Source organism: Pelobates fuscus, chromosome 1 (genome assembly GCF_036172605.1).
Source record: "Pelobates fuscus isolate aPelFus1 chromosome 1, aPelFus1.pri, whole genome shotgun sequence".
Taxonomy (NCBI): Eukaryota; Metazoa; Chordata; class Amphibia; order Anura; family Pelobatidae; genus Pelobates; species Pelobates fuscus.
Window position 1 is genome coordinate 160,901,582 of NC_086317.1, and position 20,043 is coordinate 160,921,624.

Sequence of the window (20,043 nt, forward strand, 5' to 3'; positions counted from 1 at the left end):
CCCTCCCCTCCCCTCCCCATTGTCTTCATCTCCCCTCCCCTCCCCTTCCCATTGTCTTCTCTTCTCTCCCATACTGTCCCCCTCCCCTTGTCCCATAATTACTTACCTGTCTTGTAGCGTTTCTCGGCAGCACAGGGCGCACCGCGGTACTGGAACTTGAATTTCATGTTCCGGTTTCCGGCGGGACTTAAAGGAAGTGCGCACACTGAGCTGAGTGCGCACTTCCTTTCAGTCCCGCCGGAAACCGGAACATGAAATTCAAGTTCCAGTACCGCGGTGCGCCCTGTGCTGCCGAGAAACGCTACAAGACAGGTAAGTAAAACTTCATATTCGCTCCATAAGACGCACAGACATTTCCCCTCACTTTTGAGGGGAAAAAAAGTGCGTCTTATGGAGCGAAAAATACGGTAACTATATAATGAATCCAGTCTTCTAATTTTATTTAGAGTGTTTGTCTTTAATACATTTGTACCAAGCTTTCATATATATATTATTTTAAGAGTTACAAAAATACAAAAGCACATGTGGATAAAATTTGGTGTTTAGTGAATAAACTGGTCAGATAAATTTGCTGCAATTCAATATTTAGTGAATTAGTGATCCAGAGGAAGGCGAAAAAACTTGGACATGGGTAAAATATCCAAGTTAAAAATTCCTTTCTGACCCCATATTAAGACGATCGGTTACAAGTCTGTCCCTGGATCTGTATTCAATGTATTTCGTATGAATCATTTACCCCATACATTACCATCCTCGTTAGATCCTGTTTAGGTCCATGCAGAAGATTATCCAGAAGGTTTTTGTTTGTTCTGATGAGTTTCTGTTTACCCTGTAGTCCCAGCTCCACACTGACTGGCTTCAGATTGTTCAAACTCTTGTTAGATACTCTCAGATTATTATGATGCATGATGACATCACTGCTTAGTGGTATCCTTATAAAGTAAATAGGCACATCAAATGTCTTGGGTTTATTATCCTCAATAGTTGTCTATAACTACAAACTGTATATAAAAATAAGTCTGTACAATATTGTTTTTTTTAATTTTTTGATTTTATTTTTATTTTTCAGTGACAATTTAATCAAAATTACTCTAATTGTTTGAAATGGTTTGGGAGAGGAACACTGCTTTACATATTCAAAGACAAATAGCTTTAACTATACAAACCAAAGATAATAATCTACAGTGGGCCTGTTGCTGACAATTATGATGGGCCTAATTACAAAATCTTATTGACCAAAAATACTAAAACAGTTCTTCCCCCCAAGCGTCATGTATTTGATAGAGATGGGGCTGGATGCAGCTATTCAAAAACATGGGGACACTGGGTGACTTTGAGACATGAGGGGACACTGGGAGACATGAGGCACTGAGACAGTGTGATATACAGGGGACACTGGAGACTTGATAAAGACCTGGTTACAGGTCAAAACATTGTGGTGTCCAATAAACCTGCTTAAATCTATCACAGTAAGTGCCCAAGATTTTTTATTTTATGCTAGGGGACACTGAGACACTTGGGGGCAGTGTGAAACATGGGGATACTGGGAGACTAGGGGACACTGAGACACTAAGGACACTGAGACACAACGGACACTGAGAGACATGGGGCACTGAGACACTGTGATACATAGGGGACACTGGAGACTCGATAAAGACCTGGGTACAGGTCGAAACATTGCGGTGTCCAATAAACCTGCTTAAATCTATCACAGTAAGTTCCTGAGATTTTTTCTTTATGCTGGGAGACATGGGGACACTGGGAGACATGGGGACACTTGGAGACTAGGGGACTTTGGGAGACTAGGAAACACTTAGACACTAGGGACACTGGCACACTACGGACACTGAGAGACACCAGGGACACATGGGGACACTGAGATACTAGGGACACTGGCTGGGAGACATGGGGACATGTCTCTCAGTGTCCCCTAGTGTTTGTATCCCCATGTCTCCCAGTGTCCCTTAGAGTCTGTGTCCCCATGTCTCCCAGTGTCCCCATGTCACTAGGACACTAGGGGACACTTACAGACACGGGTACTCGTGAGATCCAAGATGGCCGCCCCTAGCGCGTAACTGTAAGCAAGCCCGCAAAATGCAGGCCCAGTCGAAAAAACGAGAAATAAGTGCCCCGAATTCCCCCCTGCCCGACCCTTAAGTCTACTAGCCCCACAGCAATATCCCCTAACTGACCCGCGGCGCAGGCGTGGCACTAACAGCCGCGATGCCCGCGTACCGAGAGGGAAGGGGAAGCACAAGTATAAGACAGAGGGCTAAGGCTGGATACACGGAGAAAAAAGGATAAATAAAATATATAGGGACAGGTTAAGGGGAAGCCAGGGAACAGTAATTCCAAGTATAGTAGATGAATATAAAACACAACTAGGGAGAAATAAATACTCTGACCTGTGCCAGGCTGGAGCAGCAAAAAAAGAGTAAGTGATGTCACTGTCAGGGCCTTTTATGAATCACCTGACTTTTTCTGATTGGTTGTTTTGTTTCTGTCCTGCTGGAGATTTTCAGTAGAGTTATGCAAATATGCAGCCTCCTGTCGTGGTAAAATTTTCATTTAATTTTACATTTATGTCAGGATCCTTTTATTAAAAAAAAAGTTATAATGTCCAATGTTTGCACTTATATAAGAGAGGGTTTTAAATCCTTTGATAATCAATGGATGCTGGTTATTTCCACTGGATATCAGCTTTCTATAAGCAACGTTCACTGTAGAAGATTACCAGGAAAATTATCAATATTGAATGACAACTTCTGCTATGCATTTGCAGGTCCAATGACATCCCTGCATCTTGATGTACTATCAAACTACAAGCTATAAAATGGAATTACTGATAGTTGGCAAAAATATGTGTTAGCACCAGTTTGTGGACAGTACCAAGATCACTGCCATCTAGTGGTTCTCTGCAAAACAAAAGAAAAAAAAAAAACAGCGCTTGAGGAGACTTGATAAAGACCTGGTTACAGGTCAAAACATTGTGGTGTCCAATAAACCTGCTTAAATCTATCACAGTAAGTGCCTGAGATTTTTTCTTTTATGCTAGGGGACAATGAGACACTTGGGGGCAGTGTGAAACATGGGGACACTGGGAGACAAGGGGACACTGAGACACTAAGGACACTAAGACACTACGGACACTGAGAGACATTGGGCACTGAGACACTGTGATACATAGGGGACACTGGAGACTTGATAAAGACCTGGGTACAGGTCAAAACATTGTGATGTCCAATAAACCTGCTTAAATCTATCACAGTAAGTGCCTGAGATTTTTTCTTTTATGCTAGGGGACACTGAGACACTTGGGGGCAGTGTGAAACATGGGGACACTGGGAGACAAGGGGACACTGAGACACTAAGGACACTGAGAGACATGGGGCACTGAGACACTGTGATACATAGGGGACACTGGAGACTTGATAAAGACCTGGGTACAGGTCGAAACATTGCGGTGTCCAATAAACCTGCTTAAATCTATCACAGTAAGTTCCTGAGATTTTTTCTTTTATGCTGAGAGACATGGGGACACTGGGAGACATGGGGACACTTGGAGACTAGGGGACACTTGGAGACTAGGGGACACTTGGAGACTAGGGGACACTTGGAGACTAGGGACACTGGCACACTACGGACACTGAGAGACACCAGGGACACATGGGGACACTGAGATACTAGGGACACTGGCTGGGAGACATGGGGACATGTCTCTCAGTGTCCCCTAGTGTTTGTATCCCCATGTCTCCCAGTGTCCCTTAGAGTCTGTGTCCCCATGTCTCCCAGTGTTCCCATGTCACTAGGACACTAGGGGACACTTACAGACACGGGTACTCGTGAGATCCAAGATGGCCGCCCCTAGCGCGTAACTTTAACCCCTTAAGGACACATGACGTGTGTGACACGTCATGATTCCCTTTTATTCCAGAAGCTTGGTCCTTAAGGGGTTAAGCAAGCCCGCAAAATGCAGGCCCAGTCGAAAAAACGAGAAATAAGTGCCCCGAATTCCCCCCTGCCCGACCCTCAAGTCTACTAGCCCCACAGCAATATCCCCTAACTGACCCGCGGCGCAGGCGTGGCACTAACAGCCGCGACGCCCACGTACCGAGAGGGAAGGGGAAGCACAAGTATAAGACAGAGGGCTAAGGCTGGATACACGGAGAAAAAAGGATAAATAAAATATATAGGGACAGGTTAAGGGGAAGCCAGGGAACAGTAATTCCAAGTATAGTAGATGAATATAAAACAGAAATAGGGAGAAATAAATACTCTGACCTGTGCCAGGCTGGAGCAGCAAAAAAAGAGTAAGTGATGTCACTGTCAGGGCCTTTTATGAATCACCTGACTTTTTCTGATTGGTTGTTTTGTTTCTGTCCTGCTGGAGATTTTCAGTAGAGTTATGCAAATATGCAGCCTCCTGTCGTGGTAAAATTTTCATTTAATTTTACATTTATGTCAGGATCCTTTTATTAAAAAAAAAGTTATAATGTCCAATGTTTGCACTTATATAAGAGAGGGTTTTAAATCCTTTGATAATCAATGGATGCTGGTTATTTCCACTGGATATCAGCTTTCTATAAGCAACGTTCACTGTAGAAGATTACCAGGAAAATTATCAATATTGAATGACAACTTCTGCTATGCATTTGCAGGTCCAATGACATCCCTGCATCTTGATGTACTATCAAACTACAAGCTATAAAATGGAATTACTGATAGTTGGCAAAAATATGTGTTAGCACCAGTTTGTGGACAGTACCAAGATCACTGCCATCTAGTGGTTCTCTACAAAACAAAAGGAAAAAAAAAAACCAGCGCTTGAGTGTAAGCTACTTCTAATTTTTCAATTTTTATTCTTAAGAAAACAACAAAATAAAGTACCAGGAACTGTGCAGGGATTGATTAAAAGCATTTATCATCTCTATCTTTGTCTTGCAAAAATAACACCAACTGTACAATGTGGGTGAAATTTGCCACCTAAACATGGATATGTAAAGCATTATCAGGAGAACTTAATATTTTAGGTAAAACAGTCAGGATGGAAAAAAAGCTGAACTAGAGAATCTAAAAGATTTTTATCTAGCGTTCAAATTTATATATATATTCATCCACATGGGCCAACAAAAAACAAGTTATTTAGTAAAACCATACTAGTGACATACATAGCTCTTGCAAGACTTGGAATGACTTCACACCCTAAAGGGCTAAAGCCCTGAATGTAGGGGTTGTAAGCCTACAGTAAGGGAAAAAAGTATTTGATCCCCTTCTGATTTTGAACGTTTGTCCACTGTCAAAGAAATTATCAGTCTATAATTTTAATGGTAGGTGTCAGGGGCGGACTGAGAACCCTCAGGGCCCCAGGGCAAAATAAATCAAGGGCCCCCTTACATGCCCCACCCACGTTGCCGCAAGCCCCACCCTTGCCCCGCCTCCAGCCACACAATCTTTAGACACAAGGAACAAAAGTGCAATATGTTCTAAACAAGTGTCATTTAATTAACGAATGCAAAAACCAAACTGTGCAAAATAAATAACAAATGCACAAACAAAGACAATTGCATAGTTCTACAACATCTGGGTATCTACCTTTTGGGCACCCCTGCTATAAACTATACAAAATCCAGTACACTCACCCAGAAGCTTAAAAGTTTTTAAAAATATAATTGTTTTTTAAAAAACACAGGAATGAAGCAAAAATAGAGGCACTCTAGCTACAGTATACGATCATCTGCCTCAGCTTGTCACAAAGTCAATGTGTCCCATAATGTAAGCTCATTTAAGAGACTGCAGATTCCAGGTTTCATATATATGTGCTCCGTGAATGTTATAGGTGATTTTATATTTTTTTTATTTTATATTTTTCTAACAAAAGTTACTGTAATGCATGGCTTTATAAATTTGTTTGGAATCTAGGAGTCAACTAAAAAGTTAGGAGCCAGTCTTTTTTAAACGAAGAAAGCTTCATTTTGAACATGAAAAACACAATTCTTAAGGGGACGCTATAGTCATCAGAACCACTGCAACTTAATGTAGTTGTTCTGGTATCTGTAGCATGTCCTTGCAGGATTTTTAATGTAAAGACTACCTTTTCAGAGAAAAGACCGTGTTTACATTGCTGTCTTGGGACGCCTCTTGTGGCAGTCACTCACGCTTAGTTTCAGCCTCTGCATGGAGGCGCTGAATGTTCCCAATAGAGATGCATTGATGCTGATTGGCGCAGAACAGCCTTTTCTGCACATGCGCAATATCCTCCTAAAGCCTATGGGAAAGCATTGACTTAAAGATTGATGATATCCGCCATGGAGGAAGGACCAGCCATAGGGTCGGGACCAGCTGCGGCAAAACAGGCAAAGCGTAAGAAAAAAGGTGAGTAAAAACACATGGCGACCTGAGATTTGTCGAGCCCTGCTCTAATAGAAAAATACATTAAGTGTATAAATGCACTGAAGCACAGAGAAGCTCCCCTAAGGAGATTCTTATCCCTGAAATTCCTTGATCCCACAACAATGGACAAACAGCAGGAAGTGAAGTAGACTGATCTACAGGGACCTGGAGAGGGGTATATCTAACAGAGACCCTCTCAGTGTCCTTTAGAGAGTGTGTTAGAAAGAATCTCCTCCAGGCCCCATTAAAGACTACAATGGAGTCTAATAGGCTTGGAAGGGGGTCTTTCTAGCAGATGCTATCTCAGTGTCCTTCAGAGAGTGTGTTCGAAAGAATCCCCTCCAGGCCCCATTAGAGACTACAATGGAGTCTAATGGAGCCTTGGGGGGGGGTGTCTCTCCAACACTCTGGTTCCTATTCACAATATAGCAACACAACATAGCTCGCTGATACCTAGGCCAAGTTGGCTCCTCTTACCTCAATTACGGTTGCTGGTTGGCAGGGTGTGGGCTTGGTGGCTGCGGCTGGCAGGCTGTGGGCTTGCTGGCTCCGGCTGGCAGGCTGTGGGCTTGCTGGCTCCGGCTGGCAGGCTGTGGGCTTGCTGGCTCCGGCTGTGGGCTTGCTGGCTCCGGCTGTGGGCTTGCTGGCAGGCTGTGGGCTTGCTGGCAGGCTGTGGGCTTGCTGGCAGGCTGTGGGCTTGCTGGCTCCGGCTGGCAGGCTGTGGCTTGCTGGCTCCGGCTGGCAGGCTGCACCTGGCAGGCTGTGTGCCTACTGGCTTTGGCTGGCAGGCTGTGTTGTTGCTGGCTGTAGGCCTGTGGCTTGCTGGCAGGCTGTGGGCTTGCTATAGGCAGGCTGGCTGGCAGCCTGTAGTGGCCGGCTGCTGGGCTGTGGGTGCCTGTGGCCGGCTGCTGGGCTGTGGCCGGCTGCTGGCCTGTGGGCGGCTGGGCTGCTGACCTATGGGCGGCTGACCTATGGGTGGCTGGGCTGCTGACCTATGGGCGGCTGGGCTGCTGGCCTGTGGGCCGGCTGGCTTGTGGTGGCCGGCTGGCTTGTGGTGGCCGGCTGGCGGCCTGTGGTGGCCGGCTGGCGGCCTGTGGTGGCCGGCTGCAGGGCTGTGGTGGCCGGCTGCAGGGCTGTGGGTGCCTGTGACCGGCTGCTGGGTTGTGGCTGGCTGCTGTGGCCGACCTGTCGCCGGCTGCTGGCCTGTCGGTGGCTGGGTAGTTGGCCTGGGGCCTGTGGCTGGCTGGCTAGTTGGCCTGGAGCCTGTGGCTGGCTGGCTAGTTGGCCTGGGGCCTGTGGCTGTCTGGCTAGGTGGCCTGTGGCTGGCTTGCTAGGTGGCCTGGGGCCTGTGGCTGGCTGGCTAGGTGGCCTGGGGCCGGCTGGCCTGGGGCCTGTGGCTGGCCGGCTAGTTGGCCTGGGGTCTGGGGCTGGCTGGCCTGGGGCCTGTGGCTTGCTGGCTGGGGCCCGGGGCTTGCTGGCTGGGGCCTGTGGCTTGCTGGCTGGCCTGGGGCCTGTGGCTTGCTGGCTGGCCTGGGGCCTGTGGCTTGCTGGCTGGCCTGGGGCCTGTGGCTTGCTGGCTGGCCTGGGGCCTGTGGCTTGCTGGCTGGCCTGGGGCCTGTGGTCTGTTGGCTGGCCTGGGGCCTGTGGCTGGGGCCTGGGGCCCTGTGGCTGGGGCCTGGGGCCCTGTGGCTGGGGCTGGCCTGGGGCCCTGTGGCTGGGGCCTGGGGCCCTGTGGCTGGGGCTGGCCTGGGGCCCTGTGGCTGGGGCTGGCCTGGGGCCCTGTGGCTGGGGCCTTGTGCCTGGGGCCCTGTGGCTGGGGCCTGGGGCCCTGTGGCTGGGGCCTGGGGCTGGGGCCTGGGGTCCTGTGGCTGGGGCCTGGGGGTCTGTGGCTGGGGCCGGGGGGTCTGTGGCTGACCTGGCTGGTTGCTGGTTGCTGGGCCTGGGATGTGAAGAAGATGGCCGACCCCTCTTTTTTTGTAGTGTGGATTCCGGTCCCAGGCAGGCGGCGCCCGTCGACGTCATCGCGTCACATAGTGACGTCGACGCGCCTCCGCACACAGGACCGGGCCCCTCCTCCTCCTCCTCCTCCTCCTGATACAGCGCCGGGCCCGGGCCCCGATCTCCCCGATCTCCACACACTGAATAACTTTGCAGCCGTGCACATTATGTGCACGGCTGCGGCGGGCCCCCCCTCCCGGCCGGGCCCTTGGACCACGTCCGAAGTGCCCGACCGGTCAGTCCGCCCCTGGTAGGTGTATTTTAACAGTGAGAGACAGAATAACAAACAAAAAAAATCCAGAACACGTAAAAAAAAGTTATAAATTGATATACAGGGAATTCTACACTATATCAGAATCCATGTGCATCTCGATTGGTGTGTTGCTTCCACTCCCGGTTGAAACTGGGTAGACTGGGTAGAGAGAATGAGGAGAAGCTAGGTAGTGGGGATAGGGAAGCTGCACAACATAGAGCAGGGCTGGCTCTTTCCCTACAGGAGACTTGTGTCTGCCGGCACTGAACCATTTTCCATTGGCTGCCTCCTTTTCCCCCACTTGCTGCATAATGACAGTCTCCAAGGACCGGTTATGGAGCCAGTACCTTTTTTTATTGAGCGGAAGTATTCCTTTTTGTGCCTGTCTGGGTATAGCTTTCTGTGTGTGTATGTATGTACCTCTCCATCAGGGTATTTATCTGCCCGTCTGTGCCTGTAATTAAAGGGACACTACAGGCATGAAAACTATCTTAGCTTAATGAAGCAGTTTTGGTGTATAGATCATGCCCCTGCAGTCTCACTGCTCAATTCTCTGCCATTTATGCGTTAAATCACTTTTGTTTCTGTCCATGCAGACCTAGCTACTTATCCCATGAAAAAAAGGTTTCACTTTCAATCAGATGTTAACTAGTTTTACAAGTTTATATCTCCTGCTCTGTAAATGGAACTTAAAGGACCACTATAGGCATCCAAACCAATTCAGCTCAATTAAGTGGTCTGGGTGCCAGGTCCATCTAGGGTTAACCCTGCAGCTGTAAATGAAACTGCTATGTTTATACTAGGGTTAATCCAGCCTCTAGTGGCTGTCTCATTGACAGCCGCTAGAGGCGCTTCCGCGCTTCTCACTGTGAAAATCACAGTGAGAAGACGCTGACGTCCATAGAAAAGCATTGAGAAATGCTTTCCTGTGGACTGATTGAATGCGCGCGCATTTGCAGCTGACATCGGAAGAGGGAGGAGAGTTCCCTAGCGCCGAGGGAGCCCGGTGCTGGAGAAAGGTAAGAGTTTAACCCCTTCAGCCCCCCGAGAGTGGGACCCTGAGGGTGGGGGGACCTAAAGACCCCATAGTGCCAGGAAAACGGGTGTTTTCCTGGCACTATAGTGGTCCTTTAATCACACACAGGAGACTCCTGCAGGGTCTAGAAGGCTATTAACAGAGCAGGACATAACATACTAAGTTTAAAATTAGATGTCTCTTTACAGGAAATGTTTATGATGGCTGTGTGACAAGCAGGGAGGTGTGATTAGGGCTGTATAAACAATGTGATTTAAAGGAACATTATAGTCTCCAAAGAAACTTTAGCTTATCATGCAGTTTTGTTGTATAGATCATGCCCCTATAGTCTCACTGCTCAATTATCTGCCATTGAGGAGTTAAATAATTTCTTTATGCAGCCCCAGCCACAACGCCCTGCATGTGACTTACACAGTCTTCCTAAACACTTACTGTAACGGAGCTCCCTGTACCCCGGGCTGGGTACCTCCGCCAAGGATCACTTCCTAGCTGGAACAGGGGACAAACCGCAGCACTTTGGCCCACAGTCACCGTTGCTTGACCGGGGTCCTGGAACCGAATGGGGAATTCGCTCTAAACACCCCGACGACACTCAGTCCTGGGAGTTCTAGTCCTTACAAGGACATTCCCCATTGAATCTTCCACACTGGAACAGTGATTAGTGAGGACTGGAGCCCTTTCCTCTCCCAGTAACTAGACAACACATAGTTCTGGGAGTACAAGCTGGAATACGTTTATTGGCCACAACTGGCCTTATATGCAGGTCCCCATGCAAGGGGCACTCCCCCCTGGACCTGAGAGCAGACTACAGTAAAGACATACACAGGATTACATTGGCTCTCAGGTCCAGGACACTCCCATTCAAAATAGGTCAATACCTCCCCTGTGCCTGGGAGATAATTGAGTCAGCCCTTTATTAAGCTCAGTTATCTCCAGGCACAGAAAACATACATTTTACAAACCCCCAAAAATACCTATAAACACTCAAACCTCCACAAAAGTTACATCACCTGATAGCCCCCATCTGGGTGACCAACATATCCAAAAATCACCCAGATCGGTTCAGGAATTTCCTGGAAGTCATAGTTTTGACCGACCGTGCACAGGGTCTTATGCCCAAAACAGTTCCAGGGAATTAGGGCTAACGGTCGGTCAAGTTTGGTAGTCTTTTACAGGTTTCCCTGCAGGGTCCAAAGTCTGTAGGCAGGAGGCTGGCAAGCAAGCTCCTCCAGGAGCTCATGGCAAACTCACGTGGGAATGGGACTTTGTCACAAGGGGAGGGGTTAGGGTAAGGGTTGAAAGTCACCAAATTATTTTTGGGCTCAAGCCGTTGGTGTTATTTCATCCTAGCAACGCCGCTGGTTGTAGTATATTAGCTGTAAAATTATAATGCCAGTGACTGCACAAGAAGAGTTATTTGTACTGTCAGGAATGAGGCCTTCACCTTTAGGTCTCCAGTAGTAGTACACAATATACACAAACAGTTGTGGCACAGTATGTAGAATACATTACTTATAAAATCTCATATGGATCAATATACATCCTATATTCTAATAAAAGCTGGTCTGGGATCAGACCTATAGAGAAGCTTCTACATCGCTAACAGTAGCTCAGCTAAGAGTTTCTGGCAGAGAGTGGCATACTGCAAACAGTTTGACTACTTACATGGGGGAGGGGGCCCCATAGCCACAACAGAATTCTGTTGTAGCGATGGTGCCTGGAGTTTCTTAGTTTACTTGCTCTACTGAGCACAGCCTGTGATGTAATGAACCCCTACAGCAAGCATGTCAAACTCGCGGCCCGGCGAGACGCGAGTGCATGCTTAGTGTTAAAGCAGAGTAGGCACCTACTTTCTCCACATTGCAAGTGCCTACTTTGCTAAAAGTTACCCAGCCAGGGAGGAGAGGTTCATGGCGGTAGTGAGAGAACTCAGCCTCCCTGCTCTTCACTGCTCCCTTGCGCATGCCGTCTGTAGTGATGTCGGGCGCTGGAATATGACGTCAAATTCCGGCACCCGGCATCACTAAACTGCGCGCGAGGGAGCGAAGAGCAGGAAAGCTGAGCTCCAGATAGAAGGTGGCCCACACCAGCTCCCTAAGGTAGGGAGCAATAAATACAATTATGTGAGTGCAAGAATGTCTAAATTGGTGTGTGTCAGTAAATGTGTGTCTGTCTGTCAGTGAGTGTGTGTTTGTCTATGTGTCTGTCAGTGAGTGAGTATGTGTGTTAGTGAGTGTGTCTGTCATTGTGTGTGTCAGTGAGTGTGTGTGTGTCGGTCAGTGTTGCGATGGCTGCGGCTGGATAGTGGAGTACCTGGAGGTGCAATGAGGCACGCAACGCCACGTCACATTCCAACATAACATCGACGTGTGCCACCTTCACAGGGTTTCAAGTAGCGGGAGGATCAGATTTGACACAGGTTGTGGACGGCGCCATTTGGGGTATACCAGATGCCAGACTCCGGAGTCACATACTGGCAGCGACAATGTGAGTGGAGTCTGCTTGTTGGCTGGGGGGTGGGGAGAGACTGGGATTTAGTAGAGAGGGGGATGCTGGTTTAAAACCTACGTTTCTATGAAAACGTAAGGTTGTTTTTTTTTATTGCGGCCCACATAAACTTAAACCTTGTTTATGTGGCCCATGCTAGACTTTGAGCTTGACATGCGTGCCCTACAGTGTTGTACACATGCAGCACTACTAAAGGAATGGCCAAATATATCAGTTCATACAGAATTTCTGGATGCCCCTTATATTTTGAGCAAGTAATGACCCCAACACACAGATATGCAGCAAAAGGAAGCACTTTTTTTTTTGGTTACTTCAGTTTGTATTCTTCCTTAAAACACTTCAATATGTATTACATGTAGTGAGAGCACGAGGTGACACTTCCATAATGTTAAATCATGGCTTTACAGAGCTGCATGTTAGATATCACTCATACATGCTCTATGAAGGGACTCACCATATAGAATGACAGCAGCCCTGAATGGGCGACACTAACTGGCAACGTGCTCTCATTAATAAGTACGACCCCACTCAGCGCTTTATATACTGCTGGAATCGACAAATCCATTATAACTTGAGGGAGGGGGGTTCTGCCAAGTTACTATCTCTTCCCCTGTCTTGATTTAAGAGTACAGCGAATTTTGAAGGAGTACCAAACCCACAGATGTGTCTAATTCTTGCCGTCCTGTAAATGTATAATCAGTTTTTGTTCCCTTCTTTCCCAGCGTGTCACTCTCCACCTACCCCCCCCCCCCCGCCTTGCAGTGGGTCCGTCTGGCGGGCAGTTTGAAGGCGGGGGAAGTGATATATACAGGGCAGGGCGGGGAGTGTCAGGGAGCGGAGTGCCGGCCGGTGGGTGTAGCAGGTACTGAGTGACTGTGGGCACAACTAGAACTGTGTGAGTGGGAGCAGGTGCTCGCCATGTGTGAGAGCCAGTGAGTGCTCACTGCCTGTCAAAGTGGCGGCTGTTTCCATGTGACAGGACAGAGCGCGCTCGCACGGTGATAGCCGGCTGTGGGAGCGCAGCTATCCGCGGACCTCGTGGCGCAACGGTAGCGCGTCTGACTCCAGATCAGAAGGCTGCGTGTTCGAATCACGTCGGGGTCAGCTTTTTATTTGATCTTTTATGAACTTATTTTATTTCTTCTCCCAAACAATCATCCTGTAATGTAATGTGGCTTAGGTTGTATCTAGAGTAAGCGAAGTACAATTTAAGTGCCTGTTTGGGTAGGTTTTCTATTAGTAGCATGTCCTCCATGTGTTCCAGGACATTAACCAACCTGAAGAAGCCCCCTCTCCTCCACTCAGGATATGGTAGATAAAGCTTGTTTCACAGTATTAAATCCATGGACCTCGTGGCGCAACGGTAGCGCGTCTGACTCCAGATCAGAAGGCTGCGTGTTCGAATCACGTCGGGGTCACTATCTTTTTTTCTTTTTTCCCCTTTATTTCTTTTTTTTCTTCTCCATCGTTGGATCTTTTTAATTTCATTGCTTGTAAAGATTTCTTGACTCCTATCTTGTTAACCCTGCAGGATAACTTGACTGTCCATGTGCATCTACAATCATTGACTCTTGAATAAAGTGCAATTGAAGAAACCTTACATTATAAGTATGTTACTGGCTTTCATTTGTGTATTTTGCTCTTCATAATGGTACCACCACCACCATTTTCCATAAAGGCACATTAATACCACCATAACCACTGCAGCCCCAGTGATTATGGTGTCAGGAGTACCCAGGAGATCTAGAGTAGTCACTGTTTGAGAATGGTTTCACAACTTACCTGGGGTCCACTGGGTGCTATTGCCCTGCTGTGCTAAGCATGCTGACTAGCTGGGAGCTCAGCCAATCCCAGCCCCGAAACACCACTTAGTTCAATGCAATTTTTGTGGTCAGAGGAAGCTGTTAAAGGACCACTATAGGCACCCAGACCACTTCAGCTCAATGAAGTGGTCTGGGTGCCAGGTCCCCCTAGTTTTAACTCTAACTAAAAGCATAGCAGTTTCAGAGAAACTATGTTTATACTGCAGGGTCAATCCTGCCTCTAGTGGCTGATGGCCACTAGAGGCGCTTCTGCGATTTACTCACAGACCTCCGTCCAAAAAGATCCCCATAGGGTTAAGGAGACCCAGGTGTTGTGGACCTGGGTCCAGCGTCCCTCGGTGCTGGCTCAGCTCTGCCCATGCTCTGCGGGGGAGACCTACTGCGTGGCAATGGCAGTGTTCACATTAGGATCTCCCCATAGGAAAGTATTATTGAATGCTTTCCTATGGGGATTCTGGCAATGCTGGAAGTCATCATTCATAGTGTGAGGACGTCCAGCGTCGTTTAGACTATCAAAAGTTGTCTGAGCACCCAGACGTCCCTCTAGTGGCTGTGTGGTAGACAGTCACTAGAGAAGGAGTTAACCCTAGCAGGTAATTTTTGCAGTTTTTTAAAACTGCAATAATTATTTTCTCAGGGTTAAGTGTGATGGGACTTTGCACCCAGACCACTTCAATGGGCTGAAGTGGTCTGGCTGCCTACAGTGTCCCATTAAACATATTTATGTATATTTAGATTGTTTTGATATACCATCACTGCAATGCTATGCTGGCTGCAGCCGATTCTCGTCTTCTGAAACAATCACTGGTGGTGATCTCTGGTCCAGTGCTTATCACAGATAAATATTGGGGACCTACGGAGAACGTGTGGCAATTGCTGTGCTCAGTCTGTCACATGCTTCTCAGGGAAGCAATGAATCAAATAAGAATCATTCTGTCTGGTTTCTTGCTGGGTGTGATGGCACTAAACATGAAAGCCTTTTGAAGAATGTGGAAGTGCTTCACATGGCTTGTGCACCAAAACCCCTTAACTGACCTGTAACCTTCACTTTGCACCTGAAATGTGTTTAGTGTCCTGTTAAAAGTGTAATTTCCTTTGTTTTTTTCCCTCAAACAAGATGGCTAACTTGCAACATCAGTATTGTAAGATGTAGGTATATGCGGAGTCAAGTATTAACTAGTTACCGGTACTCTGCATTTGTTTTGGTGAAGACACCATATCAAAATACAGACAAAATCCCTAGAACACATAGTCATCAAGTAGATTCATTGTCAGCTGAGGACTTTTGAATGTGTTGTACTCTTTCCATAGTGCAAGTTTTTTTTCCCAATATTTTTTATTTTCTATCTTTTGTTCTTACCAGACACAATACTCTGAATGCAGTAGTCTGCGCACGGTGCAGTTTGCAGCAGTACAGACTTTAGCGTTGACAAATTATGTGGCTATTACTCTAAACACTCATATTACAGATCAATATGTAGAATCTTTGCGTACTGTATATTCCTTTGTGGAATAGTATATCAATATCTAAGATGCACAACTATATGTTGGATGCTCTGTGCTGCTACGCATGTTCATAGCATTCACTGCAAAAGTAACTTCTTGAATGTAGCCACTTAGTGGAACACTAAAGGACTGAGACGACCACTAGAGATGCTTCCCACATTCTGCAGTGTGCAGAACGTGGAGACGCTGAACACTCCCCAAAGAGAAATGTGTTGATTCAATGCAGCTCTGAGGAGATGCAAAAAGCAGCGCCTATCCGCTATAGCCTCCCAATACTTTCCTATGAGAAACTTTTAGCTGAGATCATAAAGATTGATATCGCAGCCATGGTGAGGCTTTGGAAAAAATGTGAGTAAAATCACCATTTCCGCCCAATTGGAGACCGGCGGTCACCTAAAATGCCACATTCTGACTATAGTGTCAGGAATACATGTTTATATTCCTGGCACTTTAGTATTCCTTTAAGTAGAAAAAACTATCGCATACAAAGTAGATTTAAAGAGCCACTACACATTTTTTTTCTCTATTGTACACTCAGGCCCACCATTTTGTTCTTCCTATATACGTTTCTCCTCATCCACTGTACTTCTTTTGTTCTCTACCCACATCTAGCTTTCACATGCCTTTCCCAATTCCCGCTTGACGCCTCTTATTTCTCGAGAACAGACTCTTGTTCGGTCCCCTTTAAATGCCATACACTTGCGATCTGTGGAGGGCCCTGGAAGATTTTTTTGGCCCATATTTCATACTCTGGCACATGCGAGTGTAAAATATGACTGATCTGCTGAAGAGTTGTTTAGTAGATGCAAAATAAATCCAGGTACTCGGTTTTGTAGCTTTCCTTTTTGGTGCCCTGCCTAACTTTAGTTTGTGAATTTATCCTTTTGTACATGCATTTATCTACACTGCCATGTACATCAATTTGTGCAAGAAAACATTCCTGTTGATTTTTGAATTTTTTTTATAGCTCCACTTACAAGCTTTGTCAGTCAGAGCTGGGAATTATTCTTGGGTTGCATAATGGGTTGGCATGTCTAATGAGGGAGGGATTTGCAAGCACCTACTCCTGGAGAGCAGCACCTGCACGTTCAAAGAGTGCTTCTGTTTCTGTGACAGCAAGTCCCTTTACAATTAACCTGCTGATTGCTGGGAAGTGTAATTCAGCATGCAAGGTTTAATCCAGCTCTGCTTTAAAGCCATTTAATCAGTTTTCCTGATTAAACAAAAGTTTGGAGGGACATTATCCTGGCACTATAATCACTTTATCTGCACTAGGGCCACTTCAGTGATTTGAAGTGGTCATGGTGCCTACTCGGTATGTTCAGCATTTCACTATGAAACACTGCTCAAAAATAGTTTAACTCATCTGCTGCAAATGTATAACTCCACCTCCAGCAAAGTCATTAGGATGTCGGCCATCATGGAACAAGTGTTTTGACTGGGGTGTTGCTTGGTGCCAAAAAGACCCAGGGCTTTAGCCCAAAAGTGTTTTCACCCCTTCTACACTGTACCTTACTCCTGCCCAGTGCCCCGCATAAGGTCCATTCAACACTCCTACCCAAGTTTTGCTGTAAAATATATATATATATATATATATTGCACTCAGTTCTTACTGGTTCGCTCATGCAGTTACACATACACAATGTTACAAATTAGGGATGCACCAAAATTTTGGCTGCCGAAAATGGGCCTATCCCATTTCGGCCCAAAACTGGTGAAATTTAAAGAGAGAAAAATGCTTACATTGACAAATATAATTATATATCCCAATGAAAGATGGTAATAAGATGAAGTCAAGAATACTGCACTTGGGACGGAAAGGGAGGAGAACACTATTGGGTGGGGGGGGGGGGAGAAAGAGAGACTATGGGATGGTAGAGGGAGGTGTTTCGTATTAGACGTTTTAATTCATCTAATACAATTATACAAACTATTTTAAAATCATTTGGGGGAAGTGTCGTTTTCAGCCAAGGACATCCTGAAGTTTCGGTTTCGGCCCAGTATTTTCTTTTCGGTGCATCCCTATTACAGATGCAAGAACTGTTGCACTTTTATACAGTGATATACACAGTTATACACTAGGATACACCCAAACTGTTAACACACTCACTGTTACACATATAAACACTCAGATACACATAGACTGTTACACATGCAATAATAAATAGGCAGCCTCTACCTTCCCAGGGGGTCCAGACTATCTGCTCTTGTGAGCTCCAGTGTTTGAAGCGTTGCCAGTAGGGATCGACCGATATTGATTTTTTTTTTAGAGCCGATACCGATACCCTGTGAACTTTCAGGCCGATATAATTTGCCGATATTCTGTACATTTACCATTTTGGAAAATAACTATTTCTAAAGGTAAATGCATAAAACATACATGCCACGTGTAGTGGATGCAGTGTGTTTAGACAGGGGAGCTGTGTGTTTGTGTAGTGTGTGTAGTGGATGCAGTGTGTGTGTAGTGGATGCAGTGTGTATTAGTGTTGTGTGTGTGTGTGTGTGTGTGTATATATAGTGAAAGCAGAGTGTGGGTAGTGTGCGTGAAGTGAATGCTGTATATACTAAATGCAAAGTGTGTGTGTTTGTGTAGTGTGTGTATATAATGAATCGAGAGTGTTTGTGTAGTGTGTGTATATAATGCAGCATGTTTGTGTAGTATGCATTATATACACGCATTATATAAACACACTGCATTATATAAACACACTGCATTATATAAACACACTATGCAAACACACTGCATTATATACACACACTATGCAAACACACTGCATTATATATACACAAACACACACTGCATAAACACTGGGGGGCCCCTCCCCCCCCCCCCCCCCCCCCAGGACCGCCGGGCTTGTAATGAGCCTGGCGGTCCTAGGAGGTATTATTGGCAATATCGGTATCTGAATTGGCAGATACCGATATTGCCGAAAATACAGAATATCGGCCGATTATATCGGTAAAACCGATAATCGGTCGATCCCTAGTTGCCAGGGTAACATATTCTAAACAGCAGAGCTCAGGTTAGCCTAGCAGGTCTGGGCGCTGCAGCTTGGCCATGCCACCATGTGGGAGAAATGGAGCAGGGCTGCATTTTGCCATTTATTACTGTTCAGAGTCTTCTGGCCAGGCATAGAACAGGGCACTTGGGCCAACAGAAAAAAGGCAATATTTAGACATTGGCCTCTTTGGGGGCCCGAGTGTTGTTCCCTGTTGATGTCCCTGAGACTTTGGGTCTGTATTCTCATAGAAATCAGCACTTTTATAAACTGGGGTTAAACTAGAGTACTCCTGACCCTGAAGTGCTTTTTGGGTATAGAGTGGTCCTTTAACATTGCTATGAAAACATTAGTCTCTCTAAAACTACAACACACTGCCCTCTCAGAGCACTTCAATGAGATTAAGTGGTCTGGGTGTCTATAGTCCCTTTACCAGCTTTCCCAGCTCACTAACCCACCTTGCTTCTTGCCTTGCAATTTTGATCTACAACTAGAGGCTGTTTTAACCTGGCAATGTAAACGGTGCAGTTTCTCTAAAACTGCAATGTGTTAAGCTGCAGGGTTGCAGGTACAGGGGCTCTGAAACCCATCCTGTTCAATGAGATGAAGTGGTCTGGGTACCTATAATGTTCCTTTAAGGCAGGAAGAGAAACATAAGAGATTGTTCAAATGCAAGTCTTTTGGTGCTTTTTAAGGAAGACTCTCAATACTACTATATTGTAATGTCCATTTCTCAGTCAATTAAATATGTTGCCATGCCGAGAAATGGCAAAGTTTCCATTTGGTCAAGAAGCCACTAGAGCAGGGGTAGGCAACCTTCGGCTCTACAGATGTTGTGGACTACATCTCCCTTGATGCTTTGCCAGCAATATGGCTGTAAAAGCATTATGGGAGATGTAGTCCAAAACATCTGTAGAGCCGAAGGTTGCCTACCCCTGCACTAGAGGCACTTTCTCCTTAAGTCCTTTAATTTTCTATGGTCTTCATAATTGCTAGGCATGCACTATAGGTTTGTGATGTTTATCTTTGAGCAGCATCTGATTGAAGCAGGGATCATACATGCTGATGACCTCATAGTCTGCAGGCTGTGTTTGAAAGAAGATTGGATTACAGGGGAGTTGGTCACAACAGTAAACACTTAAATAGCACTGCACTTTCAGGTGATCTGTGCTGCCATCTTCCCAAAATGCCCTGCGGTAGCATGTGGAATCTTTGGCAGTACATTATATGGAGAAAATTATTTGGACACACCTCTTTAGAATGGGCCATTCTGAAGAGCTCTGTAAATTCAAACCTGGTACTGTGATAGGATGCCACCTTTGCAATAAGTCTGTTCATAAAATTTCATCCTTGCTATATATTCCTCGGTCAACTGTAAGTGGTATAATTGGAAAGTGGAAGTATTTAGGAAAAGCAGCAACTCTGCCACAAAGCTGAATCCATAGCTGAAGAGTCCCAAACTTTCACTGGCATGCAAGCCTCCCATCACAAAGTACAATGCCAAGCGTTGGCTCAAGTGGTGTAAAGCAC

At 46.2% G+C, this 20,043-nt stretch overlaps 2 non-coding genes across 2 annotated transcripts; both read left to right on the top strand.

The window, feature by feature from the left end:
* The first annotated feature begins 13,217 nt into the window (after window positions 1-13,217).
* TRNAW-CCA (transfer RNA tryptophan (anticodon CCA)) lies at window positions 13,218-13,289 on the top strand. Its single transcript has one exon. It is a non-coding gene; the product is annotated as a tRNA-Trp (tRNA).
* A 242-nt stretch (window positions 13,290-13,531) lies between these two features.
* On the top strand, window positions 13,532-13,603 carry TRNAW-CCA (transfer RNA tryptophan (anticodon CCA)). The gene has a single exon. It is a non-coding gene; the product is annotated as a tRNA-Trp (tRNA).
* The last annotated feature ends 6,440 nt before the right edge of the window (window positions 13,604-20,043 follow it).